The following is a 19,370-nucleotide window of genomic DNA, read 5'->3' as shown; positions in this document are numbered from 1 at the left end:
AGACAGCATCGTCAGAAGAAAAGTTGATAAAGTAAATTAAAAATTTTGTATTGTTCGATACATATGCGTACCGAACCAAAAGCACTGTATCAAACGGTTCAATATCGATACGAGTATCGTTGCACCCCTACTAGGAAGGCCCATAAAGAAACTCGTTGTTCTTCTACAAGCTGAATGGTTAGCAACCTACCTTGGACGTTTAAATACACATGATGCATTTCAGTTATTGCTCTACTCTACCAACTACAACTACAGTATATTGTAAATATACTAATGCTAATTTGAAAGTTTTTTAATATGTTCATTTCTTATTCTAAATGCCTTCCTGCAAAAACGGATGTCTTATTTCACCTCTGTATCAAAAAAATCTACAGTAAGCATGTGTTGTTCATCTTTTTAGAGAACAGGATTATTGTCCTTTCTTAAGCTGTGTGACTTAGTTTCATTGTATGCATTTAAGCGTTCATTTATTTTGTTTACAGTTTTCACAGTGTGTCCATGGTACTCCATGGTGCGCAGCTTGCTTAAATGATGTTGCAGTCCAGAAATAAAGAGGTTACAGCTGTGGAGACTCTACTGTTAATAGTTATTCCAAGGCCTGCTAAAATAACTTTTGATGCACTTCTCTGCATCACATTTTTAGGCTCTTGCATAAGTCTTTATAGTCATCGACTATTGTTGTTCTTTCTCTTCTTCTCCTGCTTAATGAAACATAAAAACATTTTTTTTTAAAAAAAAAATCATATTTGATGGGGATGGGTTAGATAACGTCTTGGACTAGTTAACTTTTACCCACAGGGCTTTCTTCTTTTCCTGCTTATTTCTCATGATGCAATTTCTCATTCTTGTAAGCGTCTTTCTCTTCTCCTTCTGCTTAATTAATCTACTGTGATTTCAGTTTAAAACTCAAAATATAAAAACATTCAGGAGGAAATGAATATTAGGCTCCACACCTTGGGAAGGAAGGAAACTTTCAACCAAACATACTGACAATATAAAGTTTGAGTTGTTAAAAGTGTGTATTTTGAAGAGAAAGAAACCCCTTTTTTTTTTAAATAAATAAATAAATAAAAATAGGATTTTCCATAAATAAATAGCAACTGCACTGATTTGCAAATCATTTAAATTCTATGTTTAATTGAAAATAGACAAGAAAAAAAGCTGATATAAATATTTTCCCATTTAACCAAAAGTAAAATGAGCACATAATGAACCACACAAACCTGAGTTACTATGGTTTGTGGCAGGCAATTTACTGCGAACTGGGTTAAATTTAACATCTAAAAGCATGCCTTAGGGATGGGGATTGATAAGAACTTAGTGATTCCATTGTTGATATCACTTATTGATTCTCATTGACTCTGCTTTGAGAACCACCACCACCACTAAGCAGCTCATCAAAGATATTACATTCATGCAAATTAATTGCATGATGTGTGGTCAAATGTTTGTGCATGTTGGAGGTATTTCTCCCCTTTCTTGTTAGCAGTGTTGCGGAGGTACACAAAAAAAGAAATGAACAAAACACTCTTCTTAAAAGTAATGCAGTACGTTACTTATTTCTTCAGAGGTGGAATTTCTCACCATAAAATGACCTTAAGAACCAGTTATCGATTTCCATCCCTTGTTATGTGTTTTGATGTGTGTGTGATAGTTGCCACTGTCACATCTGGATGGCTCAAAGCTCATGGCTCATCACCATCTTGAAGCACCACAGTCAGTTTGAAGGCTGCAGCTGACTGCAACAGGTCTCAGACTTAGTCCCGTCCTAAAAAAAAAGACTAATTCAAAGGCGGGGAGATTGCAAGTTCATCACACAATAATTTTGATCTCAGAGTATCATTTTCCATAGTGTGACTGTAGCCGTACCTGTATAACAGTAACTAAAACTTATGAGTTACTTGACTGAGGGGAAGCATGATTGTTGAAAATAATAGGGAGCCAAAAATAGTCTTGTGTTCCACATCACACTTAAGAGGACATTCTTCTGCAAAACCTGGATACTGTTCAACATTAATGGGGCCTTCACCAAAGTGAAAGCATGCAGTAAGGCCTAATTCAGCCTCATATTATCATGGATGCAAGCTTTTGAACTGTGTGCTGATAACAAGCGGGATGGTCCTTTTAATCTTTTCCCCGCAGCAGTCCACCTCCATGACTGAAATAGAATTTCAGATTTTGTTGGACAAGACCACAGGGCAGTTTAAAAAAAAAATAATAATAATTTAAATTTTGCCTGAATCCATCTTAAATCTGCCTGGGAAAAAAGACAACAGCAGGATTTCTATTTATATAGGTTTTTCTTTCTTTGTATGGTAGGTTTTAACATGTATTTCTGGATGTTGGAATGGACTGTGTTACTGACAGTGACTTTCAAAAAGGGTTTCTGAGAAAATGCAGCGATTTCCTCGACAGAATCGTGTTCATGTTCAATGCAGTGCAGCCCGAGGTTCTTAGCACCATGGCCAATCAGTGACAGCTTATCTCATATACAAGAAAATCTCTGCACTCTTGGAATATTTCTTTGACTTACTTTAGATCAAATCTCCAAATTCTTTGTAATTTTATGTTACACGCTTTTATATATATAAACCAATATGTATTTATACATATATTGTATATAGAGTCTTTCCTCCAACATTTTTAAATTTATGTATTTATAAATGTAGAAGCTTCATTCAGCCCAGCTTTAGAATTTAGAAACCCGGAACCATGTATACAGCCACTGCTGTGACTGTGTTATAACTGTGTAATCCTGCAGCTCTTCATGTTTAATCCATGGCTTATTCATGTCTTTGCAACACACATGAAACAAGCAAACAGCTATCTGCTGCAAGTTCTTATGGACCCCTACTATGCATGATGCCTCATGCTAATTAATTTTCCAACCACCTCCATGTTTCTACATCTTCGAGTAAACACAAAATTGTAAATAATTCAGAGGCTAAGCATGATCTCTAGAGAGGTGCTCTGATTATCCTGTAATTTACATGTGGTATTTTTTATTATTATTATTATTATTTTACCTATACTCAAATCTAACTCTAATATTAAGGTCTGTATAAACAGAAATAAACAAAATGAAAAACATTTGACAGTGTCTCTCCGTATCCTCAGATTTATTCTGGTGAAGAAACACAAGAAATACTCACTGTGGGAATTCTAAACACGTCATAGTCACAAAAAAGTAGACCTGTAGATCTTTGTGTATTTAGAAACAGCTTTATAAATAGCTGTGAAAGGAAATGATCCATATTGAGGTCTTGCTTAAACCTCAGCCTTTCTTTAATAAGAAACTGTACACTAGCAAGCTGGAAGCTCAGACCTCCAGAGAGCCCTCAGGGAATTTTTGCAAAGTGTTCTATACGTTTGAAGTGCATACAGTTGTTCTCTAGATAGCATCTCTTCACTTTTATGCAAGCTATTGCATTCATAATTCATACATTGTAGATGTGGCTTTAGGAAAAGGGGGTGAATAAAACACATAATTCTGCTCCATTTTCACACTCTTCACACTTTAGTGCCTTTTAAGTATTATTCAGAAAACATTCCCCATCCTGGTCCTTCAGTTTATGAATATACAGAACTGTGTCATCTTTATGACTGTCTTTACATACATGCCTATTTTTAAGCGCTTTAACTTAAAAGTAAAGTGTTATGTGAAGATTCAGCAATACACAAAATATAGCCTGACATGTGAACGTATTTCGTTCGCATGCATTCACACAACACACATTAGCTCTTCAGGCTCCTTTGCCAGAGGACTTAATTCACCGTTCCATCCTCTCGCCTCTCAATTAAAACCTATCCATAATCGCTCTTCCTATTACTCTTCCTGACTAATCCCTTTGAGAATACTTCTTTAACAATCCTTTCATCTTATCCATGAGTTAGTCATGTTTTCCTTTATCTCCTGTCTGTAATCTTGGCTCCGGTTGCACACCGTATTGTATCCTCGCATCTCACTCTCGGCAGCTCAAAGAAAGACAGAAAAAATACACAGAAATCACAAATTCAGGTTACTTTTCTCTGACAAACATCCTTCTAAAGCAAATGCAGATGGAGAAAGTGGAGACACAGTTAGCTCCCAAGTACTATTCCTCTTAGAGAATGTGTTTAATCAATACATTCATCTAAAAGCATCAACCAAATGAAAAGTAATCTCTGAATGCCCTTGGGCACTAACTACCCAGCAAAGTATAATGAATCAGGTTTTTGAGTTCATTTTACTACAATATCAATGCCGCTGCACTGAGGATAGTGCTTTAAATGATTTTGCACAGCAGATACAGTTATATGCATGTGTCAGTCTCACCTGTTATCGAGTTAAAAACTAATTTACCCCGAATGAAATTATTTTCTAATTGATCACATATTTGAGGCTCCCTTTTAACGTCTTCTGCAGTGTGCTTTTCAGATAGAACAGTTTTCTGGTCTGTAACATAAGCAGGCTGTACTGTCCTCCCTCTTCACAGCAGTGTTAAAATGATTTACTGCCTGACTTGGTATAGCCCAATTTCAAGGCTGGCTCACAGGCCCAGCTCATCTGATTATTCAGATTATCAAAGTCCTGCCAAAAATCAAAGGGGACTGTGTGGAAGAAAGTAAGAGGAGACAGGTTTGAAAAAAAAAAGCAAAAGAGAAATGAAGTATTTTTAAACCACCTCCCTAGAGTCAAGAGGTTGACAAGTTTGAGGAAAAATTGATGTTTAATCAAAAAATACATTCTTTGGTCTAAAATTGTAGGGTTTTTTTAAGCTGTTTGCTTATAGAATAATAATGACTTCAATTAGTTTTGAATGCCGCCTTTTTAACTTCTTATCTCTCACGGTTACGGCAGTGATTGATTCTCAAGTGGTTCTGTGAAACTCAGGATACCATTGCTTGTCCACTTCCTGCTGTGACAAAACAAATTTCCCACGTGTGGGACTAATAAAGGTTATCTTATCTTATCTTATCTTATCTTCACCATCTATTTTTAAAGGCAAAGATATTAAAAACATAAGAAGACCGGCAGGAAAGTATGTGTATTCTGTTGTTTTGGGAATGTTATTTATGTTGAACAAACACAGTAAATTATTGAAGAGATCTGGTTCATGTAGCTGTAAATCTATTACAAAAATATCTCTGAACAAAACATTTAGCATTTAACCCTTTTAAGCCTTTGAAGAATTTCAAGTTGCTATGGATCAATACAACCTTTATATCCCAAATTTTAATAATATGCATGTATTAAGTCCATATAACTACATAAATTGCTACCAAAAAAGGGTGCAATAAACAACAAAGAAAAACTTTTTTTTTTAAACATATTTTCCTAGTTACAGAAATGTCAAAGGTATATCCCTCCAAACTGTAAATCCAAAAGAGTTGCACAAAATAGTTCCCAATCACAGGAAATTTATTTTGAGGGTCTTCATAATTTCATTTTGGGATACGCTAATATTTATAAACTGCATCAAAAAAACAAAAATAGATATTATTGCGTACTATTTGGAAAAAAAACAAAACAAAACAAAGCAGCATTGCACTGTTGGAACTATTTCCAACAGTGCACTCAAAGTTCTAAGTGTCCCAGGAACTATACAAAAGTCAAACATGACTATAGATTGCCGAATCTACGAGGTGCACCTAAAGGCAACATGAACCGTGATCGGATATTGAACCATACACAATGCTGTAGTTGCACAAATTTCTTTCAAGCATGGATGGCACGATTGCAGCCTTTTAGGGGTTAACCCCAATGAAAGTCAACAAGTAGCTTGTTGGTCAATAAAGTGGTTATTATGGTTAAATGGCATTTTCTACGTTAACTAATTGTGAGGGGAGCATTTACAAGGTCGTAGTTTACAGACATATTTAAGGTCATCTTAATGCCAACAGATATATTCAGTATACTGTATATTTTAAGCACAAGCTGATGTAATACATGCAACGTATCTATACCTGTCATACTGTCATAGCTCTATCAGTCCCACAACATTTTACAGAATGACATATTTGATGAGCTTTTAAGTTGTTGACAGCTCATCAGATACTGAATTTTCCTTCTAAACTTTGCACATAAATATCAATAAATATTCAAATGATCCATTTTTACTCACAAAAAAATCAAAGTAAAGAAAAAACAAAAACTGAATTGTGTTTTTTTTTCCCTTCTTTCCTGGCTCATCACTCATTTTCATCACAGCTCAGATTTACATGTCTCTGTATATAAAACTGTATATAAAGTAGTTCAAAATAGCACTGCCTACATTTGTATGCTGCTCACACACCAGTGCTTGAGTGTTAACAATCTTATGATGTCATACATTATATAATAATAATGCAGTCATCCTCCCAGAGCTAGTAGTATATCATGAATATACTACTGGTTACTAATATCTTTGCATTTCATTGGATTTTTCAGACAGAATTAACACTTGGAATAATTGACATTACTGCATTGGCACGTTTATTTAATTGAATGCACATCTTTCACCACTAGACTGTTATTGCTGCTAAAATGATGTGTTAGTAAGAGGTCATATCTGACCATTGCAGTGTCATGGATGATAAAAAAATAAAAACTGCCTGAATAATACAATTTGGACCTGTCCATTATGAGCCTATTTAGCATTCCTCTTGAGTAGTGTGCCAAATAGGCTGTAACACGCCGCTGTTTTTGTTGAGTCAGCCAGTCCTCATCTTGAATCCTAATATGCTAAAAGTTACCAATGTTATAACAGATTTATCCCTTCTCCAGAGATTATATCTCCAGTATGATAGCATAATATTTCCTGCAGTTCAAAACAGAGATGTTATATATGTGTGTATATATTCACAGCCAACAGGCAAATATTGTTATTATCAGTCTATGATATTTCATACCATTTCTCTCACCCCCGTGGTAATTTTTATTTATTTTTTCTGTCTTTAGGTCTTTTCTCTAAAAGTGGATTAGTACCCTTTTCACAAAAGCTCCATGTATCTGTCCGACGCTGTCAGGGTTGACGGATGCACCTCTCCTCTTTTTTTGTGTGTATGAGGCAGAGACAGATGCCCACGCATCTGCACCAACCAAGCATGGAACTTGTGAAAATACCGGAAAACTGATCTTGTGCAATTGATTAATTTGGTTTGAGAACTGAACCAGGTGTAGTTATTAGCTTCAGAAACACAACAGGTGGTGAGGCTGAAACTACAACTTGGCTTGTTTACATTTGTTTTCTCTTGTACTTTGCTGTCATCCCTCATTATTCAACTAATAACTTCATATTATGTCAGCACTCTATATCAATATCTATTATTTCTTAAGATCCAGAAAATGCATTGCAGCAGCAGCCTTGAAGGAAAGTGTTTTACTTTAAAATCCAATTACTTCTCCTAGTTATCATTTTGTGTGCGCGTATTGGAGTTCTTCGTCAGGAGGGTGAACCAATTTGAAAATGGAATGGGACCTTGATGGAATTGTTGATGTGTGTATGAATGCATAGATAATTTAGTGCTGATTTTGCATGTGTATGTGGGTGTGTTTATGCAGCAGTCTTTACAGTCTTTATCTGAGGTTCCCAGTCAGATGCATGTCCTGCTGTAGTGGTGACTCTCCAACTGCCTGGATGGTTGGCTTGATTCTGATCAGTAACCGGTCGATGGCCGTGGTGTCACAGCGGATTTTTCTGGAGTGTGGAAAAGGTGGTTGGGCTTGGGGATTTGGAGGTGAACAGACCTGTTAAGATCATTCTGCTGTGACAGACCCTTTGCGCTCATCCTCTCTACTCTCAAGTAGTCAACTCATTGCGCTCTCATTTCACACTTCAGGGCAAATGGAAAGGGGGGAAGGAAAACCAAGAGTGAGGGAAAGTAAGGATGAGGGGAAGAGGAGACACTTTTGTACAGTGAGGCAGAATGATGGGATCGAGAAGGAGGTCCAAAATGGGGCCATGGACTTGTATGTGTGTGTGTGTGTGTGTGTGTGTGTGTGTGTGTGTGGGGGGACAAGTTTTATACTAAGCATTACCCACAAATCATATCACTCTGCAGAACAGAGAAGAAAAAAACCCCCAATATGACAGGATGCAAACGTTATTGTCATTCTCATAGCTGCAAGTTAGGAACCTGCTCACAACAGCCTGGTCACGTTTTCAAGAAAGAGGTATTAATGCTGAGTTTTCCAAATGCATTTTTTGGCTCTCTGAGTACTACAAGGCAAGTGCCCTCTGGCTTCATTATATACATTTCTACAGCCAATGTCTCAAAAATTGGAAAGGCCAGAGGAACAATATATTAACTTGATTTACGGGTAACCTGTCAACTTAAAACGAGACATTTGCTTTTAATCAGTGGTATGCAATGACTTTGACAGAAAGTCAATGCACGCCACTTCCTCCAATGTTTAACAAGACAAATTGGCCCAGATTAAAACTCCGATTTTCTTGTTTTAGAGTCAGTGGTCAGAGGCCAGAGGTTTAACTAAAATGCACATGCGCAAACGACCAGAACAAATTGCTTGTTATCAGGATACAGACACATCAATGAAATTTGCAGACTCCAGTACTGTAGTCAAGCAGAGTTAATCCTGCCTCCAGAGCAACCAGAGCCACACATAGGCAGTTATTTAAGTGTGGGTGCAAACAGCTAAGAAACTGTCTGACAGAATGCAGTTTGATATTAAAGAAGAAAGTTCCTTTTGATGCATTTTAATTAATTAATATCTATTTTTAAATTTCACTAGACCAGCACTGGTTGCCTTGTTTGCCCTGTCAGAATGCCAATGCTTTTAATTGAGCAATTTCAGGCCTTTGCTCAATTAACTGAATCTTTCACCACAGTGTCTCTAACACTCAAGCACGGTCTTCTTTTGTTTACCACTTGAGAGCTTGGGGTTTCTGAAAATCAAACTTCAGATCAACAGCCCTCTAGCAACATGCCCATTTTTAACCTTTTGACTTGAGTCTGTCTGCATGAATAACTTTGCTTTGCTTTGCTATGCTAGATATCTTCAGAAGGTGAAAAGGGGCTGTATTTTCTTTGGCACACAAAACAAAAAGGGAAACCGTGTTCTCTCTCCAGGGCCTTAATTAAGCATCTGACCAAATACTTTTCTTTTCTCATTAGATTTGCAAACTGGACTGTATGAAAAGAAAATTGCAATCTAAGCACGTTCAGAAAAAGAGCTGTTCATTTCAAAGGCAATGCACTGCACATTTCATATTCTGAAATTAAGATAAGCAAAAGAATAATCACAGTAATATTGTCATTCATAATTGTTTTTCACCAATGACCTGTTTTAATTTCTTCACTTGAAACCGCCTGCCTAATAAGATAATATCTGTGGGCTGCAATAGAGATACTCATACATTTTTATTCTAATAAATGAATAGTTTACAACAAAAGCTACAGTTGAAAAGCAGCAAATCAATTATTATTATGAATAGTCTTTACATCAATATCAGCATCTGAATGAATCATTTCTTTCTAGAAAGACCACTTGTCTGTAAATACGGAATATTTACAGCAGACATTTCTCAATAGACATGGCAGCTCAATGTTTTCACAAGCTCATCAGTTTCTGTTGAAACACATCACAAGCCATGCTTTGCATGATTATATAAAGGTATTTGTTATTGAAAAGAAAATGGAAAATGTATGCTTTAATCCATTATTTACTGTAAAATGAAATTTTAAAGAGCTTACAACTTGTATTCTTTAAAACACGAATGGGGTAACCCACTTACATTTTGAAGCAATAATTCAGTTTCTTTAAAAAAAAATAAAAATACAAGCAGGATTATACATTTTTTATGCTCAGACAGGAACAATTTAAAGTCACAATAATTGTTTACTCACACACTTTGAATGCATTTTTAATCACAAATAGTTTAAAATTTCGCCTTGATACCCACACTATGAAATTCATTTGTCCTGCTTTAATTGGTGATGCCCCCATAAAAAATAATAAATTTAAATTAAATACCATTTAATACCAGTTACAGTATAAATAAAAAAGACTTTACACCATAGACTCACATTTGGGGTGTAATTTAATTTTGAACATTATTTTAACAATCATGCCCCTTGGAAATTCTCCGCTATCAACAAATTTGAGCCAGTGTGGCTCCAAAAATAGGCGCATTTCTGCAGTCATTATTTAATCTTAATCTCTTCTAAAAGACACATTTTTTGAAACAGTGCCATTTCCCATAAGTAACATACTGACTTAGACTATGAGCTGTATACTGCCTTCTGCTGCAAAGTGGGTTAGACGGCATGTATTTCAGATGGATTCTTTGTGTCTTGACAGTGGCAGTTATCCATTTTATTTACCCAACTGAAATCATTTTAGCTATTTTTCATCCCAGAATAGAAGGGTAAGGCATGTCAAAGCTGCTTTTGTGTTTGGACGTGGTGACACATGGAAAGGACAAGGCTGCTGTCTCATCTTAAGCTGCTTCCTTTTATTTTGTAGAACAGACAAAGTGTATTTTGGCAAAGTGGAAACCATCAAGATTTTTTTTCCCTCGTGAAGCTCTTTTTTATAATGAACTTATGTATCTATGGAGAAAGTCAAAGATGAGACCAAGAAAAAGAAGCAGAAGGAGTAAAGGAGAGAGATAAGTGTGTGTGTGTGTGTGTGTGTGTGTGTGTGTGTGTGTGTCGCTACAATTTTTCCATAAAGAAAAAAAATATAGAAGAGGGACTGTTCCAAGCTTCAAACGACAGGGTCTGCTCTTTGTTCTGTGCCATAGTGTTTGCACTTTTTATGAAAAGTCTCTCTATGACTCAAGAGCTCCCAGTCTGCTCTCTGCCTCCATCCACTTCGATTTATTTCAGGGTAGACTGACAGCACTCCACTCGATCAAAGGGATTAACACCGAAACAGAGCAAATCATAGAAATTAAAAAAAAAAAATCAGCTATTTTTGAGCAATATTAACTTGTAGCTATGTCATCTACTAATGCCACTTTACTTCTTGCACACCTCCGGGTGGAAGTGTGAGATATGAAAGCTGCATCTTTGTAGTTGAGAGATACAGACACAGACATTTAGACGGAGATACAGAGAGGGACGGAGATGCGGAGGGGGCTGCTGCTTCCCTCAACCAATGCTTTTAGTGAGAGTGTGCTATAATTTCCTAAAACAGGGAGAGTGACTGCATCAAGCTTCAAACAGCAGGACCTGCTCTTTCATCCATATCTTTTTATGAAAATACTTCTCTGTTCTTTAAGAGTTTTCAATCTGCCTTCTGCCTTTATTTAGAGAATTTAAACAAATAGACCAAAAGTGCAAAATGCCTGAGATACAGCATTATAAAGCACACAATTACATTTTACGCTGTGCAATTAGAAGTGCACTCATTTGCATGTTTACTAGAGGCGCAAAAACTAAGAGCAACTGAGTTTGTCATCTGCAAAACAGGAAGATGCGAGTGATAAGAATGGACACAAAGGGATAGCTGAGGTTGGAGTGAAACTCACCGCTTTAGTCTCATAAAATTCAAGGACTAGGGAGTAGCACAGACTGTGAAATTGTCAGTGATTGCCTTTTGCAGAAAAACATTGTTGCATGTCAGTCAAGTTCCCCTCACTGTGATTAGTGAACAAACTAGGGCTCATCTGCATATTACACAAAATGTGAGAGAGTTCTGTGGCAAGATGCAGTGTCCCAGCAAGTCGCAGTGAACTATTCAATAAAAACAAAAAATATATGCTTCCAGATATACTAAGAGGCTCTGGGCATTTTGGCAACAGATGCAACCAGTGACATCAGACACAATCCATTTATTAGCTGTAGAGAGGGTAACTGGGGTAGCTTTCTTCTGAAATAACAACTATACTTTTATTTGTAGGCAAAGCATGTTATCAATGCTCCTCTCCCACCCACACACAAACAGCCTATAAATAGCTTTATCAGTATTAATGCAATATTATCTTCTATCTAATGTAGTATAAACCTATTCATTTACTTTTATGTATTCAGTGCATATATAGCAGTAATAAATGTTGCTTTCTAAGCTATAAACTAAAGTTTTGTAATTTTGTGTTGTTTTTTTATTTTGCCTACATATAAAACAACATGCATTCCACAAATGCAGCTATGAATTGTTTCAGTGATTTTGCACAGGGCAGCATGTATCCACACAGATCTATACAGCCTATATAGGCTTTACTCTTAATGTGTGATTTATGAGAGGTATTAAAGTGAGGATGATGGGAAATCAGCTATGTAATTTACTTTGTCAGAGTGTGCGAGACTTGTAATATAGCTGATTGATTATAGGATCACGGTCAGGGGCGTGGGATTAATAAACAGCCTTAATCACTCTGAATTACACTCAAGAGACAGGTTGTAAATCTGAGAGTAGAACAAAGGGGGTGAAAATCATGTAATACTGTGGTACAGTTACATTTGTCAGTTGCTGATGGACTGTAATTTAGAGGCAGTCAAGCAACAGAACACATTAGTAATGGCACTATGTCAGCACTCAGGCATATGTGGCTGAAATCAAGATTTAAGGGATGGCCAAGGGATCCCATGTGGAAAAGATATATATAAATCTTATAAATTTTGCATCTGTCTTGTGTGAAACTTGTATGAAAAGCATACAAGAGTGAAAACAGATATAAGATTATATAAATGACACTTGTATGTTTTGGATACTTACTAAAACAATATATGAAAGTAATGAGAAAGTGGCCACTTTCATGAGTAAATCATATAAGTTTTTAATATTTCTTTTCCATATGGGATGTGTCAAAATAGAAAGAAGTGAGATAAATTGTCACTTTGGCTAAATGTCATTTGTGCTAACAGTGTAATTATTTTGACAAAAAGATTGCATCGGTAGCTTTTTTTTTTTTCCTTTTTCCTTATGTAAATATAATTTTTTACAAGAAAAAGGAAGATATTCCATCCTTCAAGGGGCTTAGATGACACTAAAGACATGTCAAGAGTAACAGAAGAATATTTCTTAATATATGGAAATAGAAACGATGTTGCATGCTTACAGAGTGAGCATTTTGAAGTGTCAGCGGCATCCATCAGCCACAGACAGCTGATTATCCATCAGTGTCCAGCATTTGCTGATGAAGTTGGAAGAGAAATAGTGGTGGCCAAAGACAATTTTCATCCTAATTATTCTGTCTGTCAATCTGTCAGGCAAGGCTTCCAGGTTTAACGCTGCAACTGCACTGAGGCACTACTTTCACCCAGCTCAGTGCACATACAAAAGAAGTGCACCGGTGGAGCACAAGCATGCACAGACTTATATACACACAGGAATGAGGACACACAAGCTCCTGACAGATATGCCATCCTCAGTGTGTAAAAGTACAGACAAGCAAAGGATAAGAGAAACAGAAGGTAAGCAGTGAAATGACTGACAGATTTGGCTCTCTTACTGACCCACACACCAAATCGTTTTACGCGTAACTCACATCCCCACAGGGCTTTTATCCAAATCATATCCACCCTACCACAGACTCATCATAAGAACTCAAACATTAAATCTGTCTGGAAAAGACGGTCTTACAGTACAAGGCGTCTAGGTAAAAATCAATAGGGATCAATTGCAGTGTGGACACAGTGTGTGTTTCACAGTACCTGAGGCAAATTATGGAAGAATGTGTTCTCTTTCCAGAATACAAATGAAATGCCTAGGACAAGATTTAATAATATGTGTCCCGTTGGCCGTCTGCCTGACACAGGAGCTGCCACCATTAGATCATAAGTCTATATCTCAGTAGTTCTGGCTCAAAGCTTTAATTATGATTTGGTGGGGCAAAGGTGAAACTTTGAAAAAGTTCAAAAGAAGTTGGTTTTCGATTTTTCGTGGAGCTTTATTCAATAATGAAAAGGTCCTCAGAAGTCAAACCCTAACAGCAAAGTCCTGGTCATTGTAATTAGATTTTTTAGCGATGCTTCACCTCATGACTAAAAATGGATTCATGCCTAGAGGTGGACCTTTGTGCACTTACATTTGTAGGGGGGATAAATCATACATATTTATGTTTTTGTTCTGCTCTGCTTCATGTTGACACGGAAATTTTCCAAACAGACCAGATAAATAAATATGCTAAACAAACTTACACCGACTGCACACTTTTGGTAACTCTCATCCTGTATTAGCAGCTAATTTTTTCAAGACTCACCTAGAAAATCAGCTGACACAGTTTATGCAACACTTTAGTGCAAACACAACATAACTCTGTGTTATTATATATAACTGGATTATGTGTACAGTTTAAGTATAGCATATCTATAGATTTAGGCTTTGACTTAATTGTTTCTTCTACTCGTGTAATTCCAAAGTGACACAACAACACTCACCTCAGGTATGGTCCATCAACACCAGAGTCTGCCTCACAGATAAAAAGCCAGTAAAGGAACTTAGAATTGACTCAGTTGGGTAAATGTAAGGGAAAAAATCATGAATTTCATCTATTGCCTAGAACAAGCCCCAGGGTTTGAATACCTTTAAGAAGTTCTGTGACAATGATCCGTTAAAATTCTGAAATGACCACTGTGGCCATAGGGGACTTCAAAAGGATTGTCAGGAGACCGCTCAACCGCTGGGTCGATTTTTGGTCTTATAAAAAACAGACTAATTTAATTTGACGGTGATCACATTAGTTAATCTGCTCTAAAAGTAGACATTCCATTTTCTACAGCTGTGCTCTAGTCAGATACGCTTTATTTTATATTCAAAGTGAAATGATTAATTAATAAGATTAGAGATGCTGAATCAATAGCTGCTCAGACAGTCTGACTGTTGTATAATGTATCTGCTATGGACATCTTACTTTTCAGTATCATTTAATGCAGAGTAACCTGATAATGAGATAAGACAAAAGGAAAAAACGGACAGACACGCAGCGACCAATAAAAACTGTACCCCTGAGCCACAGGCAGATGATAGTGATACTGAGGAGATAGGATACTAATAACTGAAATTCATTTATCTAATTGCTATGAAAAAAGTAGACTGGTTTAAACATGACTATTGGCTTGAAAACTATCTCTAGTGTTGCAGTGAGCCAACATTTTACAGCTTCTATGTTTTTATCCTCAGCACAGGAATAAAAATGTACTTTTCTTCTATAGTATTCTAAATAAAGTGAGTAATCTTAAATATGAAAGGACCTAAAACTGATCCGTGTGGGATCCCACAAAACAGAAAACAGTATGGAGCAAATGGGGCAAATTCAGTCAAATCAAATTCCTCATTTAACTGGATTAAATATATTAATTTTAAACTTGCCTAGTGATATATAATCAGCACTGAAAATGCAAATAAGCAGAGAAAAATTAATATGTATTCCAATTTTGCCAACCTCAGTTTAAAAAAAAAAAAGCAGCAGTTCATTAGGCTACACTCTGGCATCTAGCAAGTGTCATGATATTGCCTAGCAGGCTGCTGTTTGTAAACTGCAGTGGGTTTAGCACCGCTACAGTCCTAAACCCTTTGATCTCCCGATTTCAAAACTGAAGTCAAAATGAGAGACTAGGAAATAAAAACCTAGAAATATTTATAACTTCAAAATTGTGTTAGATGACAGTGGGAGCAGTTTACAAAGAGTGTGTCTAAAAAACAAAAGCTGGCATAAAAACAAAATCCAATTTAAGATTTAGTTCAGCAAATTACAGCAAACGCTGTATTCAATATTTTCTGCAATATTGCATTTGACATATTATCTGTAGGGACAAACTCCTGTATTTTTTATGGCAAACTAAATTATATGGTGTTCTTACTGAAACACACCCAATATGCTGAATTAGTTGAGAAATAAAACCCAGCTCATTAGTTTCATGTGAATATTGCTCCAGAGGTCTTGTGGTTTGTTCAGAAGCTGTACTTCCATGTTCTGTTTAGAGAGAAGAGGCATTTCCCTGGCAACCTCCTCTTCAGTTCCCAAACTCAAGCAAACAATGTGGCATCACCGAGAGTTAAAAACTGTCTTTAATAAAATGATCAACATAGCTGCTCAACCAGGTGTAACATTAAAGATAAACATCCAGGCATCCATGAAAAACAGGATTTATAAAGTTTAACAGAGGTAGAAGTTTGGTGTCTGGCAAACCGTGAGCCAATGGGCGGCAGTTACATGGTAAGGTTTTAAAAACGTAGCTTTAAAACGTGCTGCGTTTCCAGAGAGGCCAACAGTGATCACTGACTATTTTTAGGGGTTTGTTTTTAAATAGAACACGATACAAAGCATTTAAACACGTTAAAAAGACAACAGCCTTGATGAACGCAGTGTAGTTTGGACACGGAAGCATGATCATACATCATTATCTTTTTCAAATTGTACTGTAATGAACATGAACATTAAACATGATGAATTTGCTGGAATGTCCCAGCTCTCTGGGAAGAATCTCTGGGAGGATTGCCAATTTGTGAATAATCTTCCTCATTGTAGAATGATGGACTTGAAATTATTTGGAAATGCCTTTCCAAGACTCATAGGGAGCAACAATTTCTTCTCTAAGATCCTTGCTGAAGATTTTCCTCCACAGTACCAGAAAAGCAGACTCCCAAAACCTCCCAAAAGGTGCTCGCATTTGCTGGTCTTCAGCTAACCAAGACACCAAACAAATGCTTTACTAATTCACATTATAGATCCATTTACCCAAGAAAAATGAAGTACACAACAATATCCTGTCAGTGAAGCTGTTGTGAATCTATACTGTGTGTGCATGTATTGGTGAAACAACATGATGGATTCATGCGTTTCAATTTAGATGTTGATTGGCTCTTTGGTGAAATAGTTAGGAAAAAGGCCCATTTTAGCGTTTCCAAATAATCCATTATTTTTCTGTTTCTGTTTCAATTTCCTTTTAGGACTCCTGATTCCTGCAATCTCGATCACTTCAAGAAGCTTTTGGAAATATTGAATAATAACCATCTCAAACAAAAATTGACAAAAACCAAAACAGCCTACTTTTTGTTTTCATCTGAAACTACAAAATTGCAGCTGCTAAAGAGCAATTTCAAAGGCAAAAAAAAAAAAAACAGATTTCAGTAAGACGTCTTATCTTGATAAACACATCCCCAGGTGTGCGACTTCCCTCAGCTTAGCACAAGAGGGTCTGGTTTGCACAAGAAAATTACCAAACAGACACAAGCACACATAAGTGGCACTGCAAGCATATTAAAGTTAATGTTGGCATTGCAGCCTGTATCTTAAAATGAAAGGTCATCGCTCGCTCGCTCGCACGCGCACACACACACACACACACACACCCAACTATATTAAGTGCAATCACATTAGAGGAAACAAATTCTGTTTGAACCTGAATATGAGATGAGGATCTTTCTACATCTATTAGGAGTCTTATTAGGTTGAAAGGTTGCAGGTGAAAACACTAACCATTAATGCAGTGGTTCTAATGTTATGAGGCAGGTTCCAGGTAGGTTGCTGATGATAAATGCTAATCCTTATTTTAGTAAAATTCAACTCAATTTCTTTCTTTCTTTTTTAATTGTTAATGAATGATTTAAAAAAAATATGGGACGTGAGGCGTGTGAACATGGGTGCCTTTGTGAGTCTGAGCAAGTGTGTGTATGTTTGTCATGAAGGACTGCTAGAACCCACAAGTATGAAAACACCCGTTTCTTCTACACATTTAGACAGTTTAGGTTTGAAGAGTGCATCAGATGGGTATCATGCATCACAGATAATAAACAGCAGCAGGTTCCCTGCATCAGCAGATAGATGGGCATTGTTAGCATGTTTATCTAGAAAGTTCCTGAAGCTGTCTATTACCATTTAGCCACTAAATTCAGGAAAACGTGGAGCGTGCAAACTGGGGAAACTGCCTTCATTGTCATCATGTTTGCCATCAGTGCTGCAGTCATTCACAAACATCATTTGTTTGCCATAATCTTTTGACCAGAATAGCTTGCTATCTGACAGAAGGAAGTGACACAACACTTCATAATTCTAGGAGTAGCACGGAGCCATACAAGCATAACTAATATAAAAAAAAAGAAAGCATTTGGTTGGTAGGTGATGGAGCATTTCCTGTGATTTACAGCAGTTTGCCACCATCTATCAATCAGCAGTTACAGTGTGGACTGCAATTGCATCTAGCCGGAGTGATTGTGAACAAACTCTTCGATCATTTCAGGAAGGAAGGATATTTTATGCTCTCAGCGAAGGTCAGCTTGAGGTGTGTGGCTTTTTAGTTCAATAAAACTACACGATTCTCCTTTGATGTCAACACCATCCTCTCAGAGGAGGTTTAGCTCGAGATGTGTGTGTGCTTGGGAAACCCAGAGACACACATACCTGAGCTGCAGTTTATGTTAATATTATAAAGACTGTGACAGGGCCAGAGTCTCCATTTACCATCATTGTGTGCTGTGAATGTGAAGATGATTAGACAAACATGTGTGCCTTCAGACTGGACAGGTGTAAACACAGGGTAACTCGTCATCTTCTCTCAGTCTTTAAGTCTTAATGCAATGTACACCTAATGTTGCTGAAGGCTACATACATTTCCCAGAGGAACCCACCCGAGGGATTAATAAAGTTCTATCTTATCTTATCTATTATAACTATTTTACTAAGGCAATATGTTGATCTTGCCTTAGTAAAAGAAAACAGTAAACAAGAGACACCGAGCCATGTTCATGTAGGAAACATTTTTCAGCTGTTGAAATTCAAAGGCCCTTCATGCAAATCGCTACCTTACTGTGCTGGAGTGGTTTGTGGACTATGTTGTAGTAGGCTTTTGCCCTTGTGAGGATCTTCCAAAGCAAAATGGTTTTGGGTGAGGGGCCATACAAAGAGCAATTCAAAAAAACCCTTATAAGGAAAGGATACCAGGCACACACCCTGGAGGCAGGCCTGGGGAGGAAGCTCAAGGGAGACCCCCTGATATCTGGGGCTCAGCCCATAGGGCCCAGCTGGGCACAGCACAATGAGGAGATTGGAGTCCGCCCTTTTGTGGTTTCAGCACCTGCAGGTGGCACCACAGGGGTCAGCTGCAATCAGCAGTCAAGGTTCATGGCAGTCCCGTTCTGTTGAAACTAGATCTTGAAATGTCACCTCTGTAGTAGGTATTGTTCAGCCAACCTGTACATTAGGAGTTTCCCCAGTAAATGAGGAGGTTGATTCCCTGTGGCTGGATGTTTGTTTGCACTAATGTGTGAAATGACAGATCCATACCCAACCTTCTTGGAGTTGCAGGTTGTAGAAGAAGATACTGGACATTCCTGACAGCCCCAAACAGTGGGGGTGTGATGGGAATGTCTGGGAGAGGCCCCAGTTTGTGAAATCTTTAATTTGCACCTTCAAGAGAACTTTAACAACATTTTGAGGGATGTTGAGGGCATTGACTCTAAAATGACTGTGTTCCATACTGAGGTGGCTGCATGGAGCTGATAT

This window comes from Maylandia zebra, linkage group LG12 (assembly GCF_041146795.1).
Source record: "Maylandia zebra isolate NMK-2024a linkage group LG12, Mzebra_GT3a, whole genome shotgun sequence".
NCBI lineage: Eukaryota > Metazoa > Chordata > Actinopteri > Cichliformes > Cichlidae > Maylandia > Maylandia zebra.
The sequence above is the reverse complement of the archived record's forward strand: the minus strand, read 5'-3'. Positions refer to the sequence as shown.